This window comes from Pleurodeles waltl, chromosome 3_2 (assembly GCF_031143425.1).
Source record: "Pleurodeles waltl isolate 20211129_DDA chromosome 3_2, aPleWal1.hap1.20221129, whole genome shotgun sequence".
Classification (NCBI taxonomy): Eukaryota; Metazoa; Chordata; class Amphibia; order Caudata; family Salamandridae; genus Pleurodeles; species Pleurodeles waltl.
In genome coordinates this window covers 67,997,719-68,012,590 of record NC_090441.1, presented here as the reverse complement: position 1 = coordinate 68,012,590, position 14,872 = coordinate 67,997,719, and positions in this window count along the sequence as shown.

The following is a 14,872-nucleotide window of genomic DNA, read 5'->3' as shown; positions in this document are numbered from 1 at the left end:
GAGAATGCAGTTCCTGGAGGCGAGTGCGTGGGGGGCTATGATGTCGACGATGGAGTCGCTGAACACTGGGCGTGGTCCAGGTGGTCTGTAGATGAGGGTGCCGCGAGTGGTGGTGTGAGCTTGGATGGTGTGCACTTGGAGGTGGAGGTGCTCCATGAGGGGGATGAATTCCTGCGTGTTGATCATCAGTCGGAGGGTGATCTTGTGGGCGATGGCTATGCCGCCTCCTGGTCTGGAAGGGTGGTCTTTGCGGAGCAGGTTGTAGTTGCTGGAAATGTCAATGGTGGTGTCCGGTCTGGATGTTGTGTTGGTCCAGTGAAGAAAGCGATGTCTGGGAGGGTGGTGTCTATCAGGTCCTAGATCTCCACAGTGTGTTTTTGCAGGGAGCGGATATTGAGGAGGATGCACTTGAGGTAGTCTGGAGGCAGCTCTAGTGCTGTGAGGCCTGGCGTTTGGCGTGCGGAGAGAGTGAGTTGGCAGTGGCGGCAGTAGAAAGGTCCATGGTTGACTATACATTCAGGGCCATATTTATCAAATAATCACTCTGTGCTGTGTGATAAGGAAAGGGGAGGAATGCACTGTACTTAACAATGTATGGCTCATTCCTGTACTTTCCCTGCGCTGAAGCACAATGTGCTGCCTAGCTCCAATGCAGGCACCCTTGCAGCAGGGTGCCTTTGTTGCGGACAGGATAGTTTTTGTGCAGGAAGAGGCACCTTCCTGCAAAAAAACAATCCTGAGAGGCATTTTCCTCTTTCTATGTGTGCTGCAGAATGCATACAGGTCCAACTCCAGCGCCTCTTCGCCAGCACACAAACAACGAGAGGGAATCTCAGCCCTTGCTACTACATTTCATTTTCGACTTGAGTTGACCTGCTTCATAGATGCTTCGGACAGTGCCTTATCTGACAAGGATTTAGAGGCTTCACAGCTGAGCATGACATCTATCATTTCCCCATCACACCTTAGACAGCTGAAGACATAACGTGATTACACATATAGCTTGTAGTTTGTATCCTGACCTCAAATCAGATAGAGACGTCCGTCATTAAAATGCAATTGGGGGCATTGCATACTTTTTCCATGTCCTATTCTGCATCTATACCTGCTACAATTCCTACTGTATTTAGGCAACTTAAGTTCTACCCCTTTTCCTAGGTGCAACCATGCGATGCTTCCACAGAGAAACCCCCGGAAAGTCAGTCACTAACTCTCAATACTAGACATTTTGATTAAAAGCAGGTAAACGTGAAATTGAGTGAGTCCTCGCAGTCTACATCTCTTTAACACAGGTCTTTAACACTCTGCCATGCAAGCACTTGCCCAGACCCCCACCCCTCTGGGCTCCCTTCTCTTCATCCTGTGGCCCCTGCAGCTTGCAGAAGGTCACCATATGGGGTTCACAACACTGAAATGCTGATTTTCTTACTTGGATAGCCAGATATTGCTCTGCACCCCATGGCTGGGTAGTTTTTGTAGTTCAGCCTGATACATATAGCAGGGCACAGAATGTCTCTGGGTGGCACGGACTGATATGTCTGTTCTTCCCTCTGGCCTTTATTTCTCCTCCACCACACCACCATGTGCCATGGCAAAACTGTCACTTGTGACTTGGTAAACCAGTGGAATAGGCACTGAGAGGAAGCTCTACACTACTCATCTATATCTCAAAAGGTGAGTGGTACACGTAGCCTTCTTACATGAAACTCATTTCGCTAAGGAGGAAGATCTTAGACTTCAGAAACGACAGAGGGGCCAGTGTTTTAGTACAAGCTTTTAAGGATATGCTAGCGGGGTGCTTATATGGATTAAGCCATTAATCCCTTTCAAATGCATCATGGTAGAGTCCAACCCAGGATATTTGTGGAGAGGGTACTAAATGGTAGTGCAGCACTATTCTTCCGAACACAGGCCAATCATACTTCTTAACAGATCTCTCGACCCAATTCGACTCGCTGATTGATAGCTTGATAGCCCTACTCCCAGGAGTGCAGGAATAATCCTTCTACTCACAACAGCATGACCTTCATATCAGACTAGAATCCTTCCTGTCACCTCACCTCACAACTATTGGTAACTGATGCTGAATACCTGGGCAAGACCCTATCTGATCATAAACCCCTGTTACTGAGGATCCCCTAGGGGACACATTCCACTGGGCCCCACCTGGAGGCTACAACCCACTGCCTTAGAAGAACAAATTGTTTGCAAAACCACCCTCAAAATTACAACACGTTACATAGCTGAACCAGCCACACTGCAAGCTCTCTCCTAGAGAAGTAGGACACTCTGAAGACAGTAGTAGGGGGCACTGCATAATGCGTGCTTGGGCAGATCAAAGCCTCCTTGCATGGTCTAGACATGGCCGCTATGGAAGATGACTCTGCTTGTGATTACTTAATCAATGCACAGGAGCTTCATGACCAACTCCTCAAGTTCAGATGCTGTTTAGATAACAAGGCATACCAAGCCAAGACATGTGGAGGGAGGCAAGCCAGGTGGACTATTGGTGTGGCTGCTACACTATGAATCAGCCACCAGACCAGTGTCTGCCATTCGCGACTCCCATGATTCCATAGTATACTCCCAGAACGCAAAACACACAGTATCCTGCATGCACTGCCACACACTATACAGTTCCACAGATGCCTTGCAGGGGTTGGGTGACAAAGATTTCATCTACACTATTATGTCACCTGTGATGCCCGTGATACAGAGGACCACCCTTGATGACCTGATTACTCAAAAAGTTAAATCTGATACACCATGCATGATCCTCCCACATGAAAGACCCCTGGAACTGAAGGTCTACCAATTGAGTTCTAAAAAGAATGTTAAGACCTGCTGGTCTCAGAACTAGCTGAATTGTACACTTCTACACTTACTTCCAGACCCTTGCTGCAGTGTTTGCACGAGGCGCTCCTGGTCTCCCTCCCCAAAACCGAGGCAAAATCCCTTGAGTTCATTTCTACAGGCCATTAGCCATGTTGGGCAGCGTGACTATAAGATACTTAGAAAAAGATTTGCAACGTGATTGCTGCAGCTCATGCCAAAATTGGTCCATTCAGACCAAAATGGATTCATACCGGCACTTCTACAACCCTTGACATACACAGATTGCACAGACTCTTCGAAGAGGCTCCACCACATAAGCCTCACTCTGCCTGTTTAGTACTGGACCTAGAGACACTTTTGATGCTCTCAACTGGGAGTATATGTTTACAGGCCTCTGAATGATGGCCTAGGTGGCAAGATGCTGTGGCTGATCAAACTTCTATACAGAGAACCAACAGCCTGGGTCAGAACTGGGCAACTGATTTCTGAACCATTTCCTGATAATTGCAGCACATACCGGAGTGCTGACTCTCTCCACTACTACAAAAATATGACTAAGCAGATAAAATCAAAACTAAAAACAACAACAAAAACATTTTCAAATCTTCTATCTTCAGTCTTCAATTTCAATCCTTCTTTATTTTTGTTTGTTTTAAGTTTTTTTTTTCTTTTCAATAATGTTCACAGCCTCATTCACACAGGACTCTTTTTTCAAAAATCGGTAAAGTTGTCAAAATCAGTTCAGCAGCTTGTCAAAATCAGGTTATCAACTTGTCAAAATCAGTTTATCAAAGTCTCTCAATAATTTTTTTCAACAAAGTCTCTTTCATTTGGTTTTCAAATGTTTTATTTTTTCAACAAATCTTCAACAGTTTTCTTCATGTGACAAAATATAGACCCGCAATGTCTCTATCAAAACAGAAATTCAAAAATTCTTCTTGCCATTCTTGAGTATCTACATATGCCCAAATCAGGACCTGAATATCTTCGATTGGCAATTCTCTTCTGCTTTAATCTTCGACCTTCACTGTATTCACCATCACTTAGATCTTTGTTTCTAGAAGCATCGACTTCTTCCTGAATTGGTGGCACCACCTTTGTCTTCTTTGTCTTTGTACTTGTTTCTGGCCAATTGCATCTTTCAGAGATTTTCTTGTTAATGCTCTTTTCAGTATTGGACAAGAATTCTTCTCCTTTGACATTCCCGCAACCGGTTCAGGAGAAGTCAAATCCTTTGGCACAGATCTGTCTCAACTCCTTTCCCGCTGGGGACAGTGTCTTGTTGAGTCTTGTTTGTCAGACCATCTGCTTCTGAGGACACCCTTCTCTGAGCAGGCTTTCTCTGGACCGGTTCTCTCTCTTGTTCTTTCTGGACAGGTTCTTTCACTGTTTCATTTGATGACGTTGAAGACGTTTCATCCTCCTCTTCCAGGATTCCTTCCAGTTCGCCTGTCACAGGAGTGGGCAAATCAACTGGAGTATGTTCAGACTCTGACTCCTCTTATGTGCTTATTTTGTCTTGCCTTGGAATGCATCTAGGTGGAGGTAATCTCAACACCTCTTCTTCTTGTTCTGTTGGATTATTCACTTTCCAAGTGTGGCTTGTGTGGATCCAGTTCGGAAGTCCTGCACACTTCACAGCTGTGGTAGTAATCAATACCACCTGGAAAGGACCCTTCACCGAGACTCCAAACACAATTTTCTCACATGTTTTCAGATCACAACCCAGTCACCTGCTTTCAGGTTGTGTCCTTGCTCTTGGGACAGCTGCAGTGTGGTAGTTTCCACCTGATGAGAGAAAGAGCAAACCACATCAGCTAAGCCTTTTCAGTAGTCCAATACCATATCATCTGAAATGTTCACAAGAGCATTTGCAGGTATGGCTGGTAACCTCATGGCCCTTCCCATGAGGATTTCATGGGGCGACAGTCCTGTTTTCTTGTCAGGAGTGCTTCTCATTGACATTAGAACCAACAGCAAAGCATCTGGCCATTTCAGATTAACTGATGCACACATTTTCGCCAGTCTAAACTTTAAAGTACCATTCATCTGTTCTACAAGTCCTGAGGCTTCTGGGCGGTAGCTGCAATGAGGTTTCTGCTCAATATTTAAAGCTGAACATAGTAACTTAATCACCTCATTGTTGAAGTGGTTTCATCTATCTGATTCTAAAGAGTCCGGAGAACCAAAACGTGGAATTAAGTTCCTAAGCACATCGAAACTGATCAAAGGAAATTCTTTAGACACTGACTCATTGTTAACAGTCAGTATTGAGTTTTCTTCATCATCACTGTTTGTTTGAATCGCAATACCCTCATCTGAACATGTAATTGGGCATCTTGTTTTGTACAATAAATCCTTTTCCAGTAAGGATACGGGGCTTGAATCACAAACCACAAACATGTGCAAACCATTAAAATTGCCAATTTTAACAAAAACTGGTTCCGTAATTGGGTTTTTCAAATATTGATTAGCAACTCCCACAATATGAACTTTTTTCATTGATAGGGGCAGGTCTGGCACTTCTGCAGATCTTACTATTGAGCGTGTAGCTCCACTGTCAACCAAAAATGAAACTTTGTGACCATTCACCTTTCCTTTAACAGAAGGACCTTTCTGATCCACTTCTAAAGAAGTTGCCATCACACATTCTTCTTCATCCAAACTCTCAGACATCCAAACATTGTTTATTCCATCCTCACTGTGTAGTGGAAATTGATGTATTGTATTGTTACTCTGACTTACTTTTTGACCCATGACCACTTGAGAAAGCATCACCTCCTGCCTATCCATAGGAGCCTGAAGTATCTGAATGTGTTGTCTATGCATTTGAATCTGTTGTGCAAGCACCATCTGCACCGGTGGCTGCATCTGCTGTAATTTCCTGCAGCCTGGCTGGGTGTGGCTGGGTGTGGCAGGTGGGTGGGGCTTGGGTCTATTTAAGGAACCCAGCACAGCTCCACGTGCTCACTATTCAGAGGTCCTGGTGCAGAGCAGCATCGTTTTCCAGGGCTCCTGTTCTGGAGGCCTACGTGGACATTTCCAGGCCCTGTCCTCAATACCTTGGTGATCCTCAAGCAGGGCAGTAAGGCGGAGGTCGGGGTAGCCCCCCCCCCCCCCCCCCCAACTCCGTTTCCAGAGATTTTTGAGTTTTGGTCTTTTGACTAAATTGCGTGTGCGATTGTTTCTTGGCAATTAACCCTTGGATTTCAGATCGGCAGAGTGCGCAATCATTTTTTGGCATTTGAATCTTGATGGTTGAATAGGCAACAGTGTGCGCAATTCATTCTTGGCAATTAACCCTTGCATTTCAGATCGGCAGAGTGCGCAATAATTTTCTGCCATTTGAATCTTGATGGTTGAATCGGCAACAGTGTGCGTGATTCATTCTTGGCAATTAACGCTTGCATTCCAGATCGGCAGAGTGCGCGATCATTTCCTGGCATTTGAATCTTGATGGTTGAATTGGAGGCAGTGTGCGCAATTCATTCTTGGCAATTATCCCTTGCAGTTCGGATCGGCAGAGTTGCGCGATCATTTCAGATATTGGAATCTTGATGTACAGTCTGATAATAAGATGCATAGTAACTTTTGGGCAATTGAATCCTGAAACTCAAATCAAAAATAGAGTATGATTTTACAATATCATTCATGAGTCTGTCACAATTCATGTTTTGAGAATTAATGTGTTAATTGATTTTTGTCATGCCATAGTTGCTATTCCAAGAACAATCTTGAGAGAGTTCCATGTTCAGTGCATAAGATATTATTCTGGAAACGCTTATATGAAATTTTGCGTAATCCTTTTTTTACTTCCAGGTATTAAGATCTAAAAGGTCATTTTATTGGAAAACCCTTGATCTTTCATGTTATCAAAGCACAGATATTTTATGACAAAAGTTAATGAAGATTAATGTGAATGACTTTGCTGTTGTGTTCTTAACTCTTGTTTCCACAGGTCTCCTTCCCCGCTGTTCCCAACCTAAACCGCATCCCCTTGGCCATTCTTTAACTCTGTGCTATAACGGCTAGTAGAGTTTGGAGCTGCCAAGAGGTGGACATATTGGGAGCAGGCACAAACCCAGAGGGTCCGGTCTAGCTGACAGCATTGCATTTACATTATTCTGGAAATTTTGATTTTGACCTCTCATTCTTGGTCCTCTCACATTTTCAAATAAATTGACATAATTTACTTGCTAAACCATATCCTCCCTCATTCATCATCAGACACTCCTGTTTCCAATGCCCGATTCCCCCATAAGCGTGACAAGGTAACATTCTCTATCCTTGCAACTCTCCTTATAGCATCAAATCCAAACACTATTTACACTTCCCATTCCACCATGACCTTTACTTCTGCCTACATTCTGAAATGTACGTTGATTCTGAAACATGCCATTTCCCTGTTGCTTCTGTAAACTTCCCTGAATCCCTGTCTGTGCAGCCTTGATCTGCATCACCATCGCTTTCTCCTTCAACTTTCTCTGTTTCAGTTCAGTCTCATCACTACTGGTTCAATCTCATCAATCGGCTTGGCTTGCCAACAAATCAAGTGGGTCTTAATCATCTGACTAATTTCTGGTCTGAGTCCTTCAACAAACCTGAACACAAAGTGAATCCTGTCTTTTGTCTCAATTGCTTCTGTTCCACTGTAATGTTTAAATGATTTTACCAACCTCTCATAGTATGCATCAATTGATTCTTTCGCTTCTTGAGCTGTCCTATCTATGCGCTGCCCATAAATGTTTTTGGATGAAATTCTCATTTTCAGTAATTCAATCACTTTATAGGAAGCTTTTATTACTTCAGGAGATGGTGCACCTGTTGCTGGATCTCTCTGCAGCTCACTTGCTGGCCAATCTACACTCCTCTTGCATTTGATTCATAAATCTGCTGGAACAACTATCTCCAAAAAAGTGTTCAAATCCTCCCACAGGCATTTTGCAAGTTTCACAAACCTATCTGTCTGCTGGTACCGTTCCACTGGTTTTCCCTCAACCTGGGCTAATCATTTATAAATGACAAAATGTCACTTCTACTCCAAGAGACATGTGCAAAATCTCACATTGTTAAAACTTTTACTGCTTCCCTATTCTGTGGTGTTTCTGCAGAAGAATCATCAGGACCTTTTTTCAGGTAATCTCTTTTCTTCACCCATGTGCCTTCCCATTTGTCTAATGCTCTCCATATTTGGATACCTTGAAGGAACTCTCTAAGGTGTGTTTTCATCCCTGCAGATCTCATGTGTTCAAAATCGTTTCCTTCGAAATCCAACCTGTAACTTCTTTTCCAATGTTTCATTTTTGATAAATCTATCCCATGTTTGTCTGCTACATTTGCTAACTGTTGATGTATCTCACCTGCTTCTTTTGTAATCTTTGGATACAAGTCTCTCAATTCTGCTTCAGTGCAGGACTCTAACCTATTTACACCTATAGTTCCTTCAACAAGCTCACTTGCTTCCATTGAAAGCCTAGTGTAGTTAATACAATTCCCTCCACTAGAAGCATCTTGTGAAGTATTCAGCTTTTCTAACCACTCGGTCAATTACTGAGCTGTCAAACCCTGTAATGAGATGTTATTAGACTGAGTAGCAGACAGTTGTTGTACAGTTAAACTCAGAGGTTGGGGTGTCAGGAATCTCATGTTGGTGACAATGTGCGACCCTGTCTCAGTATTCAAAGGACCTCTAATAGGACTCATGTCTATTGATGACCCTGTCCCATCAAAAGCCTGTCTCATCGGATAAATTATTCTAGCATTATCATTATGTCCTTCTCCCACTTTGACTCAGACTTTTGACTCAGGATTCCCTGTCCATTTGTTCCATCATTTCCCTGTCCATACAGTAGTATAGTTAGACCAGTATTACTAGGTACAAATATAGCATCTGTATTTAGTTTGGCAGTTGTGTTTTGAGACTGCACTATGCCTGCATTCTGCATTTGAGGCAGTAACATTGGAATTGGCTCTGTTTGAACCAACATTGGTTTCTGGTAAATGTGTCCTGGAGGCACTAGCTGTTGAATTTACAACGGGCGCATCTGGGTATGTCCTCGGCACACTAGGTTGTATAACTGTACTGTGTCGGCTGGCAGATTGAAGCTGCTCTGCATTGGTATTTGTACAAGAGGACCAGTCTGTACTGAGCTCTGCTTTACGTTATGATTAACCTGTACGGAACTCTTTGTCATGATGTGGTTACTCTGTACTGGACTCTGTCATGTTAACCGGTGTGGGTGCAGTGGGATTCAGCGGGATTCACATTAGTACTTGGACATTCTTGTACCACATATGGTGGTGGACGATTTCTCAACAACTGTAAGATTAACTCATCATCGTCCGATTTCTCATCAGGAGTTAGAGATTAAGAAGTCTCTTTCGATTTCTGTTTTTCATCCGAAGATTAACTCCCTTTTGATTTCTTAGAAGTTTTTATCATTTCTTTCTCACTGTCTTCTGAAATCGTGGGAAACATCCTAATACCACGTAAGTTATCAAGTCTACACTGTCTCTGATCATTGTACCACCTAGCTTCTGCTAGTGTCTTTTCTGCTTTTCAAATTTTTCGCTCAAATTTCAACGCTTGTTGCTGTCTGGCTACTAGTTCCCAGATCGCTAATGCTTTGAACTGAGCTGGTCTTGGCAAAGGTTTCAAACTATACATCACTCAAATTTTCTCAAATTCTCAAGTTAAATGTCCCATTTTGAGGCAACGCTAAGCTCCCTTCTTTTCCTGTGATTTTGCACAAATGTTTTAACCAAAGGAATGCTCCAGTACCTTTCTCTTCAAAAACAATATATGCTTGAGTACTTTCTGGCAGACAAATTTCTCCTACCTTAGCTGGAATATATTAATCTCCCCTGAGAGCACTTTTTAAAGCTTTGAAAAACTTAATTTTCACAATTTTATGTCAAAAATCAATAATCAGGAAGTGACTTTTAACCCCACAATCCTCTTCATCTCCCTTCGCAACCACTTGCGATTCACGGTTGTCCACCAATCCGTTTGTGACCCTTCTCACTAACCAATCTATCCCAGCACGGCACAAAATGACATCCCACTTACACACAGGGGCTGACCAAGTCTTGCGGCTTGTCCTTCTAAACTCAAAAACACTCAAAACGAATGCGATATTATTTGCGAGCACTTCATCAAAACCAAAAAAACTAATTTGTCTATTTACTACAGGTCGGGTAATACTATTGCTTCAAGAAACCTTACGGATTTTCATTGACGGCTTTTCCCTCGAACAGCTATTCTTCTTTCTCAATTCCCCAGATTCACAAGCAAAATTCGACGCGCAAATTTTACTCTCAACCGTTCAATGGATACTGTCCTGGCGTGCATAGATCTTGCCAAATCTCAGTTGAAAAGACCTTACACTCGACTTATCTTACAAACTCAACTTGCCAACCACGCCCTATTGGTCTACTGAAAAGACAAATTACAACAAAAACCAAATCTCTTAATACACTTTTAATATACTCCGGAGTCTTAGACCAACCAATGAGGTCCGTATACCAACAACCACCTGGACAATTTTTAAGCACCAAGCGCCACACATGTGAAGTTTGCCAATTTCCCTACTCTCACACTTCGGAGTATGCAAACCCCTTCTACAACATCATTTGGAGTACGCAAACCCCTTCTTCAACAACAATTAAAGTACACCAACTCCCTTAAATCTTGCAAACAACTCAATCACCTGCAAATTAGCTAAAGCTGTGCAAGCGCATAATCTACTTCATTCAATCTAACAATAAAACGCTGAGAACACTCCCCACCAAAATAGGCAAACTCCAAAGACCGGGCAAAGTCCCCTTAGACGTTTAGGGACATATCTTCTCCATATTTTGCATCAATTTAAAAAAAATTATTACATCTCAATCAAAACCCAATTTAATCTATATAATCTATATAATGTAAAGAGACATAACCATCAATTTCTGCTATCAAACTAATATCATTTTCTGGAAGGGAATACCTACCTTGCATATCATTGTTGCAATTCGACACAAGATGGGTTGGCGCCTCCAGAAAATGACTCAAACTCATATATTTTGACGCTAGACATGTCTAGTGTCAAAATATACATCTGGAGTTCAGTTTGCGCTGCGTTGGCGTAAAAGAATGACACTAAGGCGGCGCTAACCTTTCATAAATATGAGCCTTAGTGTATTACTGAGTTTAAACAACTTTACACATTGCAGCAACTTTACTGATGTATTCCTGTAAACACTGATGGGAGCAGGTTTAGGTTAGTACAGAGGGTGATGCCATAAATCAGAAAACTTAATAAAGTGCTGGATGGTTTAAAATAAAAAACATACTCCATGAGAATTGTCTTCAGTACTATGGTGTTTCTGTTTGAGGAGCAGTAGCTTGGGTGATAACATCAGGGGGAAATAAGGGAGCGCCAAGCAAAACTTTTAATTTTTGTTCTTTACCACCGTTTGGAGTCTGTGACATAAGATGGCAGGGTCTATAGCTCCACGAGGCCACGAGCGTTAGAAGCAGTCCTATCATCATGCTGTGTCCTGCTGGAAAATTCCTGCAGCTAGTTCAGCACATTTTCTCGTGCAGTTTATGGCTATTTTTTGGGTCTCAATTCAGATCAATGTGTTCGAGAATGCTTGTGATTGAAGGAGTTGGTTAATGACAACTTTTCAACCATTTTTTAGATCCAATAAGGTAGTAAATGTTTGAGCCGCTGGGGTTTAGGGTACTTTTCTTTTTTAGCAAGGGTGTGCTGTAGGAGTACTAAGAGTGCCAGGGATCTTACATTTACTAAGGCTGCTATTAATTTTTTTGTCACATGGGTAGCTAATATTATGTTGTGTTAAACCGCTAAGGTGTTGTGAGAATCAAAAAAAGTTGTAGTTTTAGTCTATTAAAGATAGTCTTATTTCTGAAGTAACAACGATTGTGTATTAATAAAACATTAATGTCTGCTAAATTAACCCTGATGAACTCAATGCATTCGCACATTATGTTTGAATAAATCGGAGATATCGGCTTCCCTTAGTGTTTGGGGAAGTGTGCTGTACACCGCGACAGCACAGACTGGAAAAGCATGTCGGACTCATTTAACATGCTCAAATTTGAGAATAGAGAGATATGGCTGGCTGCCACTGTTTAAATGTTCCCTACGAGAATGTGCGTGGGCTGCTGCAGTACATTGGAGCAAGAGCCTTCTGTGTCTTTGCTAGGTCTCAGGCTTTGGAGGAGGACAACGCGGGGTCTGCAGTGACAGTGGTGATATGGAATGCGTTGGTTTACCTAAGTGAGTAGTTGGTGTAGGACTGTGAATTGGCCACGTGCAACTAAAACTTTATTGTACAAAATGTATTAAAGTCATGACAAAGCATCAACGCCGGAATAAAAAACATAGAAAGAATTAAAACAAATATATACCGCCCATTGGCTTGGCTTGTAAGCAAATACTGTATTTAGCTAAAACAAATTTGAAGGGCAATGGAATCCAAAATATGAAAACAGGATATGAGGTAGTAGAATTAATAACAGTTTATGTTTAATTGTCCTAGCAGGAGATTTCCTGCCCATTGACCATTTTTAGATAAAGATGGTGCAGCTTATTTCTTGAACTTTTTCAGTGGTAGACATTGCAGTTCATAATTCCTCTGTTTGGGAATGAATTAGGCTGTGCTTTGATGATTAATGAACGTCCACTCAACCTGGAAAGCAGATTAATCTTTCTGTAGTTACTGCACATAAGGGAATGAAAGCTGCTGATCTTTCTCAAGGGATGAAACTTCCAAAATATGGAAGTTCAAAACTCCAGCCTTCCAACCTTCCCCATGCCATGAAACAGTGAGCATGGTGCAAAAAAATGATGGGGATAAATGAGAGGAATTAAAATCTCTAATACATTATGAGGCATATTTAAACTTTTTCGTGGAAGACTGAGCTAACTGAGTTTTGCACCAAAAGGTTTACCGCCGGCTTGTGCCATTCCTGAGCACCAGCCGGGTGCCATTTTTATGGAATGGCAAAGCCGGCGCTAAGCTTGGGCTAGCGTCAACAAAAGTGACTCTAGCCGGGTGGGGGTGGCGGTATGGGAATAGGAGGTTAAGTGTAAAAAAATGACGTTAGGCTGGTTAGCAACAAAAAAAATGCCAGGTGCACAGCCATCCTAAAACATGACCCTTGTCTTAGAAAAGACAGGAGTCTTCCTCACGACCCCAATGGCCAGCATAAGGGACCAGCGTCACCTGGGCATGGCCATTGCACCCAGTGCCATGTAGGGGGCCTCTTCTTAGGACCCCCAATGGCACTTAAATTTTTTTAACAAAAACAATTACCCATACTGTTAGACTTGGCATCCTTGGCGTGGTCTCCCCTAACTTTTTGCCTCTGTTTCCCAGGTTGTTGATGTGTGCTGGACTCTGTTTTTGCTGTTTTTGTTACTCTGGGCACTTTACCACTGCTATCCAGTGCTAAAGTGCAAGTGCTGCTATATAAAATATGCATGTAATTGGCTTTCCATGATTGGCAGAGACGCGGCTGAGAAACAACGTGCCGCCGACTTCGCGGCTGAAATCTACGCTCCACCTGCATCGCGGCTGGAAGATCGACGCACGCGGCTGGAGAATTGACGCGCAACACCCACTGACGGAAGCTGACAACATTGCAACCCACATAGCATGGTTTTGCTGATACAGTGTGGCATTATTTTTTATGCAAACCCCACTGGGTGCGGAAAAACAACATAAAGCCTGCCCGTACCCGAAGTGCCTGTCCGGATCGACGCATCGCTGTCCTGTGGAGAGAAAAAAACTACGCACTCCAACCCAACCGGAGGAGGAATGACGCACGGTCTCGCTTGCGAGTGAGAAATCAACTCATGGCTGTCCTTTCTCTGACGTACACTCGTCTGTGCGGTGTTATTTTGACGCAACCCAGGTACTTTATACGTTAATAGCGTTAGCACTGTTGTTCTAAGGATTTAAGACTCTTTTTGCTTTTTAATTCATAACTTTAATGTGTATGTTGGATTTTTGTCGTTTTGGTCTTGTTTTGTTTAGATAAATATTACCTATTTTTCTGAACCTGTGTTGTGTCATTTTGAAGTGTTTTTACTGAGTTACTGTGTGTGTTGGTACAAATACTTTACACATTGCTTCTGAAGTTAAGCCTGCCTGCTCGTGCCAAGCTACCAATGGGGCGAGCGGGGGTTAGCTGAGGGTGACCCTCCTTCACCCTGACTAGAGCGAGGGTCCTTGCTTGGACAGAGGGTAACCTGACTGCCAACCAAAGACCCCATTTCTAACATTGGTGACAGCGGTGGGATTGGACTTGCATTTGTACATGACATACAGTGATTAAATGTGCACTACTGTTTTCAGTGCAGACCACTACGTGACCACATACTACTTGTCTTGCAATTTCGTTGCTTTTTCTCTTTTATTTGGATTTTTCCCTACTTCCCTTTTGTGGTAATCCTTGATTGACTTTTGAACTCCATTTGGGAACTTGTTTTTCTGCCTTTGGAAAGTTGCACTTTTAACTCACCATCATGTCTCAATCTGGAGATGCATCAGCTGGAGCTGCTTTTGATTTAGGGAAACTGGAGAATTACACAGTGGCCCAATTGAAACAGTTCTGTAAGGATCTTGCCTGCCCCATTAAGAGCTCCACCAGGAATGAGGAGCTGCAAAAGGCACTGAGGGCCTGGGTGGCAGCCAAGGAAACCGAGGGGCACACAGAAAATGAGGATGAGGGTGAGGAGGAGGAGGAGGTGCAGAGTATTCACAATGGTATTGTGGGTAGGCCTGTTCTGTCTGGGTGGAGGTTCTTCAGGGCAGGTAGCAGTGTCTCATCTAAAGGTCTGACTCCTGAAGAGTTGCAGGACAGACAGGCAGAGGGGGCTCACCAGTTGGAGTTAGAGAATATGAAGATGGCCATAGAGGAGAAAAAGTTATTGTTGGCTCTTGAGATCAGCTTGAGGGAGCTGGATCAGAGGAGCCAGTCTAGTAGGGATGATGGCAGCAGTAACACAGGGCAGCCTGAGAG